Raw genomic sequence first — 12,994 nt, forward strand, 5'->3', positions numbered from 1 at the left:
CCAAAGTGCTTTGATTACAGGCATGAGCCCCACACCTGACATTTGAGAGGGAGTCACTCTGGGATGAAGAGAGGTTATAAAGGGGTCCAAGAAGCCATGCAGACCCCTCAGCCCGGGCCTCCCTCACCTGGTCCTCGAGCCAAGGACACCCAGCAGCCCAGAGCTGCACGGGCTGCATTCCCTTCTCCGCTTAACTAAAGGGATCTGGGTGTAAGGGGCCACACCAGGAAATTCCAGCATACGACATGGTTGTTCTTGTCACTTCCTCCAGTTCCACAGGGGTTACAGGTGTCAGATCTGGCTTATGCCTCTGGGAATAAAGCAAGCGATCCATCTATCAATGTCCCTAGGAAATGACACCCTGGTCCCAAGCTAAGCATCCCTAAACACCAAGGTACTCACAGAGCCAGCCCCTTTTCAGGTGGCCCGCTTTCAAGCCCAATGAGCCAGTTCTCACCACACCCTTCCTGGCAAGATGGAGGTGTAGAGATTAATAAATACAACTTGTACAACTAAAACCTGCCCAGCATTTACTCAGGACTAGGGCACAGCTTATTATGACACTTTTCTCACTGAATTTTCGGAAAATGCTACGGGTAATAAATGGAGGCTCATGGCTGTCATCTCAGTACTTTGGTAGGTCAAGGTAGGTGGATTGCTTGAGCTCAGGAGCTCAAGAACAACCTGGGCAACATGGAAAGACACCATCTCTAAAAAAAAAAAAAAAAAAATAGCCAGGTGTGGTAGTACGTGCCCATAGTACCAGCTACTAGTGAGGCTGAAGCGGGAGGATCACTCCAGCCTAGACGACAGAGACTGCAGTGAGCTGAGACATCACCACTGCATTCCAGCCTGGACAAAAGAGAGAACCTGCATCAAAATAAATAAATAAAATGGAGGCTCCCAGTGAGGCATGAAGGAACTTCATGGACAGGCCCCACCCAGGTCTCCCTGCCTTCTCTCTCATCCCTAATATCCACCTTCCCCAGGGCAGCCTGGGTTGTTATAAACCAGAACTCAGCTGGGTATGGTGGCTCACACCTGTATGCCCAGCTACCTAAGAGGCCGAGGCAGGCGGATCATCTGAGGTTGGGAGTTTGAGACTAGCCTGACCAACATGGAGAAACCCTGTCTCTACTCAAAATTCAAAATTAGCTGGGTGTGGTGGTGCATGTCTACAATCCCAGCTACTCGGGAGGCTGAGGCAGGAGAATCATTTGAACCCAGGAGGCAGCGGTTGCGGTGAGCCAAGATTGCGTCATTGCACTTCAGCCTGGGTAACAAAAGTGAAACTCTGTCTCAAAAACTAAATATATAAAATAATGAAATAAATAAATAAACAAATAAGAAGTCAAGCATGGTAGTGAACACCTGTAATCTCAGCTACTCAGGAGGCTGAGGCATGAGAATCACTTGAACACAGGAGGTGGAGGTTGCAGTGAGCTGAGATGATGCCACTGCACTCCAGCCTGGTGACAGAGCAAGACTCCATCTCAAAAAAAAACAAAAACAAAAAAGTCTGTTTTGTTCCACTCTCTAACCCCTCAGACACTAAACATCACTAAGCACAAAAACAGTTTCACCTGCTCAATGAATTAAGACCCAGGTCAGTGGAGGAGCTTCTTGATTCAAACTCGGTCCTCCTCCCGAGGCTCTGCCTCTCCCACGGTGTCTCTGGCAACCAGCTCACCTAGCAAGCTCCCGGGAACACAAAGGTGGGCATCCTTCTTCCATGAAAGGAAGCCGAGCCAGGCAATCAGCAGAGGCGTGGGTGATGAGGAATGCTGAAGCCCATGCTACAAAGGTGGCTTTCATAGCAGGTGAGGCTGAAGGAATCCAGGTGATAGGTGATGTTAGCAGTCAACTTGATGGGGTTAAGATATACACAGATGGCTAGTAAAGTGTTATTTCTGAATGTGTGCCTGTGAGGGTGTTTCTGGATGAGACTGACATTTGAATCAGTGGACTGAGTAAGGAGGATCCATCCTCGCCCCATGTGGATGGGGACCACCCAATCAGCAGAGGGTCCAGACACAAGAAAAAGTCAGAGAAATGGCAGACTCATGTGATCTCTTTTCTGTAGCCAGGATGTCCTGCCCCTGGACATCAGAACTCCAGGCTGTCTGGCCTCTGGACTCTGGGACTTACCCCAGTGACTCCAGGTTCTCAGGCCTTTGGCCGTGGACTGAATTCCACCATCAGCTTCCCTGGGTCTGAGATCTTCAGACTTGGCCTGAGCCATGCCACCAGCTTCCCCGTTCTCCAGCTTGCAGATGGCCTAGCATGGGATGTCTCCATAATCACGTGATCCAATTTCCCCAGTAAGTCCCTTCTCACCCTCAATCTATCCACATATCCATCATCTATCAACCATCCATCAATCATCCATCTACGTATCCTCTATCCATCTACCTATCATGTATCCATCCACCATCTATCCATCTATCATCTATCTATCATCTACCAATCTATCATTTATCCATCCATCCATCCATTCATCCTACTAGTTCTGTCTCCATGAAAAACTGTGATAAACAGGGACCCCACCTCTGCCTGCCAATGATCTTCAACTGGGTCATGGACATGGGCCATTTCCATACAGTGCTCAGCCATGGAGGCCCAGGCTCTATCTGCCTCCCACGAGACAATTTCTCCCATCACCTGGACCACCCAAACAGCCTCCCACCAGGGTCATGAGGTCCTCTGCTGATGTCCTGGTGGCTGGCACCATGAATGTCCCAGATTTCCACCCACCATCTGGGTCTGATTGAAGGCCTGTATCCTGGGCATCCCCCCTATAGAATGAGGAACTGAAACCCGGGTCTGGGGTTTTTCTCTGTAAAGCCAACGGGTTTGTGGGGAATCCAAAGCACCAGGCTGGCCCTGTCATGGCTTACCATAATAAGCTTACCCTGGAACAGGCAACAGAAACAAAAACAGCCACCCTACTGCCCCCATGGCCACAATCCACTGCCCCCACGTCACTTGCAATTTCATGTTCCAGCTCGTCCGGGCTCGGGATGCATCTTGCGTCCTTGTTTAATTGGCAGTTGCTTTTCTTCCTGTTACACAGAATAATAATCTATTGTGCAACTGATGGTATCTCATTTTTGAAGAGTTAAGGTATGTGCAGTGGAGGCCGTGACCTGATTCCCGAAAGAATAATAGAGGTGGCGCAGTGGGGCACGCCTTACGTAGGGGGTAGAGTCTAAAATCCAGTACAGCCAAAATCACCCACAAATGGGGCTTCTTTGGCTAAACTAACATGCATGGTCAGCTTGGTGTGCTGGACAGAAACACCCTCAAACAGCAGGAACACACAGGATGCCAGATGCTCAGAAAGAGACAGAAAAAGTGAGACTGACTCAAGGAGGGACAGTCACGTGCCATGGCAAACTGCATCAACTGCCTGCTGGGGCAGCGTTTTTCTCTCTTCTTTTTTTTTCATTTTATAATCTAAACTTGTAAAATTTTCATAAATACATGATCATTCTACACAATACAGATCTTGTAGAGCATTTCTAAAGGATATTACAGTTTTTGGTCTTAAGGAATAAAGACTAAGATGGAAAAAAAGATGAAAACAGTGAAATCTGAGGAAGCAATACACTCTCTACACACAAGCAAACTGTAGTTCATCCAGTCAAGTTAGCGGTTACAGTTCAGTACATGATTTTCAAGGCAACTAAGAAATCAGGACACAGATATTTCCCCTTCCTAGAGTTAACAATTCTTTTAAAAGCTCTGATGTATCTATAAAGGAGTGTTGATTTTTGTGGGGTTTTTTCCAAAAGGAAACAAAGAATAAACAGGGAAAAAAGTTTCCATCCCTAAATTCACATACACAACAAGTTAAGTTAAACTATATGCTAGTTTTAGACTACCCAGTGAAACAGAATTGCTGGTACCATCTGAAGCAGGTGCTACCCTCCCTAGTCAGTTCAAAACATGATCCAGTAAAACAAATACACATTGTTATGCCTCAAACAACTATAAAGCATTTCATTATTCTTCAAATACCATGTTTAATTAACTCCTAAGGTAACTTTTAGAATGTTGTATCTTAATGGTGTACCTGAATCAATACTAGCAACAGAATTCAAAATTCAAAACCGCTAAAAAGTAAAATCATCATTAAAAAAAGAAAAACTCAATCCTTACGTAAAAAGAGAGAGAACTGAGTGTGAAATACTAACACCAAATGTCTGAAGGCAGAATTTTTGTTTGTGGAAGACAGAGTGAAGAGATAGATGCACCTAATCAAGACCAAATGGAAGACAGTGAAGAGTATGAAAAATGTTTGTAAAAGAAAAAGAAGGAAAATGGAGAAAAGGCAGCTAAAGAATTACTAGATAGAACAAAAATAAGATAAAATGAAGCATGTGCATATGGCTCTTTTTTCATGTCCATTGTGTTCCTAAATAACTTAAAATGTAAGTGGCATGTAGGCCACACTAGCAGGCAAGAATGAGCCTTGTGATGGATAGAGATGAAGGATCTGAGGCTAATGAATTGTTTTGTTTTTGTTTTTGCTTTTAATTCATACCTGAAAGCCTTGAATCCTTGCTAAATATTCCAGTTGTTTTGAAGGTTGTACTGGAGAACAAGGGGGAGTAGGAGAACTTCCTTTTAAACCTATGGCTTCAGCTGTAGAAGATGTTCCATTCATAAGGAGTTCCCTGGCAATTGTAGCTGAACTATTTGATGTGGGAGATATACTGAAGAAAGAGCTTGAAGGTTGGTTCATATCTTTGGGTGACAAATAGCCTATAGTAGTGCCAGAGATTACTTTGTGGCGGCTGGCTTCCATCTCTTGATAAACATCAGGAGACAAATGAAGAATTCCTTTTGGAGTATTATTTGTTGGTTCAGGAAACCCAGCCTTCGTACCACTCCATCCTTTGTTTTCCCGTCCCTTCCTAATAGGAGTTTCCTGCTGGGAGAAGCTAAAACAGGGAGACTGTGGACACCAGGCACAGTTGAGGGTGAAATCCCTGTGTCACCCTTATCAAGTGGATCCTGAAGATTAGTGGATGCTTTATAACCAAGCTGTAATAGCATTGCTTCTGCAGCATTTTTTTTGGCTATCTTTTTATTAGGTCCTGTTCCTGTAGCAACTTCATTGCCTACCTTCACCTGCATCATAAATTCTCGACGTCGAGGCATTCCTCTTTCAGAAAGCAAAACATAATCTGGCTCCTTTTCCTTTTTGGCCTGTTGAATTTGTGCCAGGCGGCTAATAGGGTTCATCCCTTGGCCATATTCTGGTCCAGCCTTTACTATTGTTTTAGGGCGTTTTTTAAAAAATAGTTTTGGCTTTTCCACCACAGGAAGAGGTGGGAGTTTCTTAAGCTCCTGTAAGACGGTAGTTGCAGCGCGCTTCTTGGAGAGTTTTTTGCTATTTCCTTCTCCTTCTGCAGAGAACTCTCCTACTGACACTCGAGTAACAAAGCTTTTCATATGTGGTGGTCCACTTTCTTTAATAACCTCAAAACTGACAGGCATATTTCGCTTCAGAGCAATTTCAAACACCAAGCTGATCTCAGACTTATTTGCATCTTTGTCATCGTCCATATCCTTTCCTGATTCACCATTCTGAGGCGACTTTTCTGGAATAGGTTCATTCTGTAGTGCTTGGAGAGCTTTCATTGCAGCATTGTGTCTAGCAGCTTGTCGAGTCTTTCCTTCCCCCAAAAATTCATTATTTCCTACAGTGAGCTGAACGTAAAAGATCTTAGGCATTGGGCAATGATACCTCTGATTGTACATGCCCCGAAAGTTGTAATTAGCTCTATAATTTGGGAATGGCTTTGGATCTAATGGCCTGTAGATGGCAGGCTCTCCCCTTTTCATAGCAAGCCCATTTAGTTCCACAGTTGGAGTTATACTGCCTGGGTTATTGTTAACATTACTTTTGGGTGGCTTCTGAACTGGTTTGGGAAGCGTAGATTCAGTCAAAGCTTTATTAGCAACAGCCTGTTGAGCCTTCTTTATACTGCTGCCTTCGGATTCCCATGTCTGCTCACCAAGACTCAGCTGCACTGAGAACATCTGATTTATTTGAAGCATGTTAAGACAATATTGACCAAACTGCTGTATCCCTCACGGCTCCAAAAACTTCTGAGCCTTGGTCAAATTACTTTGAGTCTCTTTTGAGTTCTTCTTTTTCTGTCTTCTTTTTTTTCTTCAATCTTTAAAAAGTAAGCTAAAGTCCTTGTGGTAGGCAGCCTCTTTCCCAGGCTCTCTGGCTGCCCCTCTCTGCCATGCAGGGGACGCGCGACCATCCCGCGTCTGCTCCCTTCTCTCTTCTTTTCTTGAGACAGACTCGCTGTCTCCCAGACTGGACTGCAGTGGTGTGATCCTGGCTCACTACAACTTCCACCTCCTGGGACCAAGCGATTCTCCTACCCCAGCCTCCTAAGTAGTGGGGATTATAGGTGCCTGCCACCACACCCAGCTAATTTTTGTATTTTTAGTAGAGATGGGGTTCCACCATGTTGGCCAGGCTGGTCTTGAACTCCTGACCTTGTGATCCACCCAACTTGGCCTCCCAACATGCTGGGATTACAGGTATGAGCCACCATGCCCAGCTTCTCTCTTCTTTTCTGCCCAGTTACCTTAATGACTTGTGAGATTTTACCCCATTTGGCAGAAAAGCTAACTGAGGCCTGGAGGAGAAGCAAGAACCATAAAGCTTACAACATCGCCAGGGCCGCAGCCTGGATTCAGGCCACAGGGGCAGGAAGTAGGAAACCGGGGCATCCTGGAGGACAAGGAAATGCACACTTACTTCCTAGACTTAATGCATTCCTTCTTTCAGTTCTTTCCCAAAACAGGCACGACTTGTTCGAACGTGTCCTCCTTATTTAAGGACCAGAGCCCACTGCTCATCAGGGACTGGTGGTAGCCCCGGACGATCAACCTGAGGCCAAGACACAAGAGGGTTAGGCAATGAGAGTCAATGAGAGGAGGAGGAGGACGGGGCTCACTCCACACGCATGCCGATGCTGTGCCCCTGCACAGCACAACGGCCCACTGCGAACAAACGCAGCCATGCAGCTGGGGATGTCTGAATGTGGACAGACATCTCACACATTACAAGGTTATTACAGCTCATTCTGTTGGGTCATGCAGGAAAAATGGCTTTCTTTTAGGGGAGTGTATACAAAAGACTTAGGGAAAAAAGATTATTTAGGAGGGAAATATCAAGATGGCTCTAATTCACTCTTTTTTATCATTCATTATTTGTTTTCTTGTTTTTTTGTTGTTTTGAGATGGAGTGTCACTATGTCACCCAGGTTGGAATGTAGTAGTGTGTTCTCAGCTCACTGTAACCTCTGTCTCCCAGGTTCAAGCAATTCTCCTGCCTCAGCCTCCCAAGTCTGGGACTACAGGAGCACACCACAATGCCTGGCTAATTTTTTATATTTTAGTAGAGACAGGGTTTCATCATGTTGCCTAGGCTAGTCTCAAACTCCTGAATTCAGGCAATCCGCCTGCCTTGGCCTCCCAAAATGCTGTCATTACAGGCATGAGCCACCATGCTCGACCTCATTCTTTTATTTGGTGACAGTGTCTCTCGTTGTGTCACTCAGGATGGAGTACAGTAGCACGATCACGGCTCCCCGCAGCCTCCAGCTCCTGGCCTAGAGCAGTCCCCCTACTGCAGCCTCCCAAGTAGCTGGGACTTCAGGTGTGAGCCATTATAGCTGGCTAATTTTTTTTTTTTTTGACAGAGTCTCCCTATGTTGCCCAAGCTGGTCTTGAGCTCCTGGGCTCAAGCAATCCTCCCACCTTGGCCTCACAAAGTGTTGAGATTATAGCCATGGGCCACCATGCCTGACCAACTTTTTTAAATTTTACATTAAAAAAGGCTAATATATGGGCCAGGCCCAGTAGCTCATGCCTATAATCCTAGCACTTCAGGAGGCTGAAGCGGGTGGATCACCTGAGGCCCAGGAGTTTGAGACTAGCCTGGCCAACATGGTGAAACCCCATCTCTACTAAAAATACAAAAATTAGGCAGGTGTGGTGGTGCACGCCTGTAATCCCAGCTACTAAGGAGGCTGAGACAGGAGAATCACTTAAACCCAAGAGGCAGAGGCTGCAGATCATGCCACTGCACTCCAGCCTGGACAACAGAGCAAGACTCTGTCTCAAAATATAAAAAAGTTAAGATGTAGGCTCTACATATCTTTGCCCCCCCAAAAATGGGGATTTTCCCTTACAATCCAGGACGTGCTCTTATGTAACTAGAGCACAAGTTTCCAAAACAAGAATGAATGTTATTAGCAAGCATCTGGTGTCCTGCAGTCATATAGAAATTAACCAACTGTCCTAGTGATGCTCTTTAATAGTATTTTGAAGGAATTATTTGAAACATCTCATCTTTTAAAAAGATGTTTACAAAAAGTTCATAAAGACAAAAATGAGACTGGGCATGTGGCTCACTCCTATAATCCCAGCACTCTGGGAGGCTGAGGTGGAAGAATCACTCGAGCTCAGGATTTGGAGACCAGCCTGGGCAACATGCTGAAACCCTATCTCTGCCAAAAAAAATGGCAAAAATGTGCTGGGCATGGTGGAGCATGCCTATAGTCCCAGCTACTCGGGAGGCTGAGGCAGGAGCATCACCTGAGCCCAGTAGATCGAGACTGCAGTGAGCTACAATTGTGCCACTGCACTCCAGCCTCAGTGACGCAGCAAAACCTGTCTCCAAAAAAACAAAAAGATGATGCATATTAGGGTAAAAAAAAAAAGATTCTTCAAATAATCCCCAATAAGATGTTGAAAACGGGCAGAAAGAGATGTACAAAAAGAAAACAACAAGGTGGCTGGGCATTGTGGCTCACACCGGTAATCCTAGCACTTTGGGAGGCCGATGCGGGTTGGTTACCTGAGGTCAGGAGTTTAAGACAAGCCTGCCCAACATGGCAAAACCCTGTCTCTACTAAAAATACACAACCTCGCCAGGCATGGTGGCGCACGCCTGTAATCCCAGCTACCTGGGAGACTGAGACAGGAGAAGCACTTAAACCGAGGAGGCAGAGGTTGTAGTGAGCTGAGATTGTGCCACTGCACTCCAGCCTGGGAGACAGCGCGAGACTCTGTCTCATAAAGAAAAGAAGACCAGAAGGAGGCGTACTAATGGTGACAGTGGCCTCTGCGTGTTTCCTTACTGCTGATCTGCAAATGTGTTTTTTTTTAACCCACGTTTCCTAGGGTGACACAGTATTATTTCTCTAAGGAGCTGAGAGCAGGAGGGGAACAATGTCAATAATAATAATTTAAAAAACCCAAATCTGTCAGATTGAACATGATGTCTAGGTAAGAAATAAAAAAATAAAAACCCAAATCGGAAGCTAAAGCAAGAGCAGTCCAGGGTATGGCTGTCCCAGGCCAAGCCTTCTGCAGAGATTTAAGCTGCTCATGGCTCATGTGTTTATCACATTCAAGGTGACGGACTTGCAGGACAGAGTTGGTGTCTCTGAGACCACATGGCCAGCACAGTCAGGTTCAAGACAACTCTACAGAAGAGCGAAGGAGAAAGAAGTCAAGGGAGGAGCTCGGCATTGGGGGCCCAGCCTTAACCGGTGATCCCCTAGAAGGTGATCTTGGACAGGAAGGAGGCACTGAACTCTGGGCAAGGATACTAGTGGAAAGAAAGAACAGGTTAGCGAGGAAGAGGGAAGGGAACAATTCAACTTTTCATCTGGGCCAGAGCTTAGCAGGGAGTAGTCAGCTGCCCATTCTTCCTTCAAGAGGACCAGCGTCTGCTCCATACCATTCTGTACCCCAAAAGGATTCTCTCCTAAGCCCCAGGAGAAAGAAACTCACAGCATCTTCTCCCGTTTCACTCAACAGAGTGTCTACCACACGCAAGCACAATACAACAAGCTACCGACCTGCCTTATCTTCTAACCCCGCAACAACGCTAGGAGCTGGTGTTACGGTCATTCCCACTTTACCCATTCATTCAACAAATATTTTCTGAGCACCTACTATGTGCTTGGCACTCTACGATGTACTACAGAGTTACCTCAGATCCCCATGACAACCTCATAAGCTGGTATTATTATTGTCCCCTTTTCCTCATTGGATATTTATTGACACCTACTATGAGCTAGACAAGCTACCAAGAACTTATACACTTGCATTATTTTATATCCTCACGGAACGCTATAAACATGGTATTACTGTTATCTCCACTTCATTCATTCATCCAACAAATATATCCTGTGCACCATCCATGTGCCAAGCACCCTACATACAAATCTAAACAAACAGAAACAGCCCCTGCCTTGTGGTCCACTGCAGTAATCATCAGTAATACCTGCCAAGATTCTCTACTATTAATAGCTAGCTCTAAGTGCTTTATACAAGTTACCCTATTTAATCTTCATCCCCACTTCACAAGGTAGGTCAAAGGATTATATCATTCCTGTTTTGCAGTTAAAAGAAACTGGGAACCAGAGATGAAATGATTTGTTCAAAGTCCCACAGCTAAAAGTGGTGGAGACAGGATGTGAGCCCTGCAGAGTCAGGCTCCAGAGAGACATGCATCAAATGATCACACGAACAAATGCAAAACTGCAACTTCTGGGCCGTGATATGTGTCCTGAAGGTAGAGAAATATGACCAACGAGACAAACTCTGCACATGGGGACTGATCTGGTGTACCAAGGTCAGAGAAGGCTCCCGCAAGGAAGACAGTCAAGCTGGTGCCTGAAAGATGAGTAGAGGAGAACTAAGTAATGAGAAAAGGCAAGGCACTCCCAGCAGACAGCAGTGTGTGTAAAGGCCCAGTGGTAGAAGGAAGCATGGCAGACTCCAGGAACCAAGAGGGGGCCTGAGCAGTCTACACCGAAGGCTGTGCACAGTCTACACTGCAGGCCACATATTTTTGTATTCATTCTAAGGGCAAGGAAAAGTACTAAGAGACTCTAAGCAAGCTACCAAAGAACTTATCTCCCAGAGACACGAAGATGAGCCCCAGCTCAACATACAGGCAAGGAAAGGAATCAACAGAGTCCTAGGATGACAGATCAAGCCTGGCTTTCAACACAGATGCATTCAGGTCAAAATTCTGAAACACAAGCTTTAAGCAGGAGAGGAAGAAATGTCACCACGTAGCAATGAGAGCTTTAGCCAAGGACTCCACTCAAAGTCCCAGCCTTGTGCAGAGAGAGATAAGGCATTTACAGAGCCCGATAAGGCGGCATACTCTCCTCAAGGGGTTTCCACATCCAAGGCTGGGCATGCTTTTTAAAAGATACTGTATCCTGGCAGGGTGTGGTGGTTCACATCTGTAATCCCAGCACTTTGGGAGGCCAAGGTGGGCAGATTACTTGCGGTCAGGAGTTGGAGACCAGCCTGGCCAAAACCCTGTTTCTACTAAAAATACAAAAATTAGCTGAGAGTGGTGTCTCACAACCGTAGTTCCAGCTACTCAGGAGGCTGAGGCAGGAGAATCATTTGAACACAGGAGGCAGAGGTTGCAGTGAGCTGAGATCCCACCACTGCACTCCACTCTGAGGACCCCATCTGTATGTGGGCCCTATCCCCACCAGGATTCTGATTAAGTTGGTTTGGAGTGCGACTGGGTCACTGAAACTTTGTTTTTGTTTTAAATGTTTCACATTCTTCTTGCAAAAGTGGCTGGGGAGGAAATACGCAAGATAAGCCAAGAACATTGTGTCACACTGGACAATACAGAAACTAAACAAACAGTATTGTTAGCAGGCCCAAGAGCCAAGCACAAGTGGCACTGCAGGCTAAAAAAGGGACAATTTGAGCTTGGACAAGGAGAGTAAGTGCAATGGGCTGAAACATACCATGTATGTTTTGTTTTGTTTTGTTTTCAGACTGAGTCTTGCTCTGTCTCTCAGGCTAGAGTACAGTGGCGTGATCTTGGCTCACTGCAACCTCTGTCTCCTGGGTTCAAGTGATCCTCCCACCTCGGACTCCCAAGTAGCTGGGATTAGAAGCATGAGCCAAGACACTGGGCTAATTTTTATATTTTTGGTAGAGATGGGGTTTCACACTGTTGGCAACCGGGCTCATCTTGAACTCCTGATCTCAAGTGATCCACCCGCTTCGGCCTCCCAAAGTGCTGGGATTACAGAAATGAGCCACCATGCCTGGCCAAAAACCTCCATTTTTACTTAAGGTTTTAATGATTAATTTCACATTATAATGTGAAAAGTAATCAGTCCCTGGCAATCTTATCCCCAAAACTGGGGCTGATTACTTTGCTCAGTCTCGTTTTCCTTCACATCACCTATTTTGAGTATATACACCAGTTTCATTTTCCACCCCTGTATAGGGGTGGTAAATACTACTAGGGAAAAACCCATAATTAGCACAAGTACAAACTCAAGGTTTCCAACCTGGGCATAAGCATTGCTTTGTAATTTTTATCCATCCCAGATTATAGTCTCCTATTACCCCAAAATGAAATCTCAAACAAATGTCCTTCATTCTGCATAAAACCCATGCTGGCCCCTCAGTGGAAAACATCAACCATAAATTATGGATCTCTTCTCCTTTACCTTCACACCACTCATCTCTTGCACTGACTGTGCTTATTACCATGTATGTCTAGCATTAGACTGGACCCCTAGAGGAGAGGAACTCACATTCATTTCTTGGTCCCAAGGGCCAAACTCCAAGGTGCAATTAAGGAAAGAACTAACTCCAATTCTTTCGAGTTCTGAATTCATGTTCCTCTCAAAAATGGCAGTGTGTATTCAAGCCCTGCTTATTTTCCTGATCCAGTTCTCCACCTTTGGGGCTCTTACAAAATAGGCCAGGAAGTCAAAAATGTCTCGAGATTACTCCCACATGGTAATCTTTGCAAATAAAACTCTTAGACCTAACCTTACATTAATACAAATTTCATGGTACTTTTTTTTCTTTTTTTGGAGACAGCGTCTTGCTCTGTCACCCAGGCTGGAGTATGATTACAGCTCACTGCAACCTCATCCTCCTGAGC

At 45.5% G+C, this 12,994-nt stretch overlaps 1 protein-coding gene across 5 annotated transcripts in view; it reads right to left on the reverse strand.

Annotated features, from left to right (window-relative positions):
• Positions 1-12,994, reverse strand: part of LOC144580717 (uncharacterized) — a 100,880-nt gene that overhangs the window by 22,105 nt on the left and 65,781 nt on the right. The window contains exon 3 of one of the 5 annotated variants that reach the window (XM_078358960.1): positions 6,791-6,922. The exons of the other annotated variants lie outside the window; for them this stretch is intronic. The gene's annotated coding sequence lies outside the window, so the exon portion shown is untranslated. The remainder of the gene's footprint in view (positions 1-6,790; positions 6,923-12,994) is intronic. 5 annotated transcript variants of the gene reach the window in all.

Source organism: Callithrix jacchus, chromosome 22, assembly GCF_049354715.1.
Source record: "Callithrix jacchus isolate 240 chromosome 22, calJac240_pri, whole genome shotgun sequence".
NCBI lineage: Eukaryota > Metazoa > Chordata > Mammalia > Primates > Cebidae > Callithrix > Callithrix jacchus.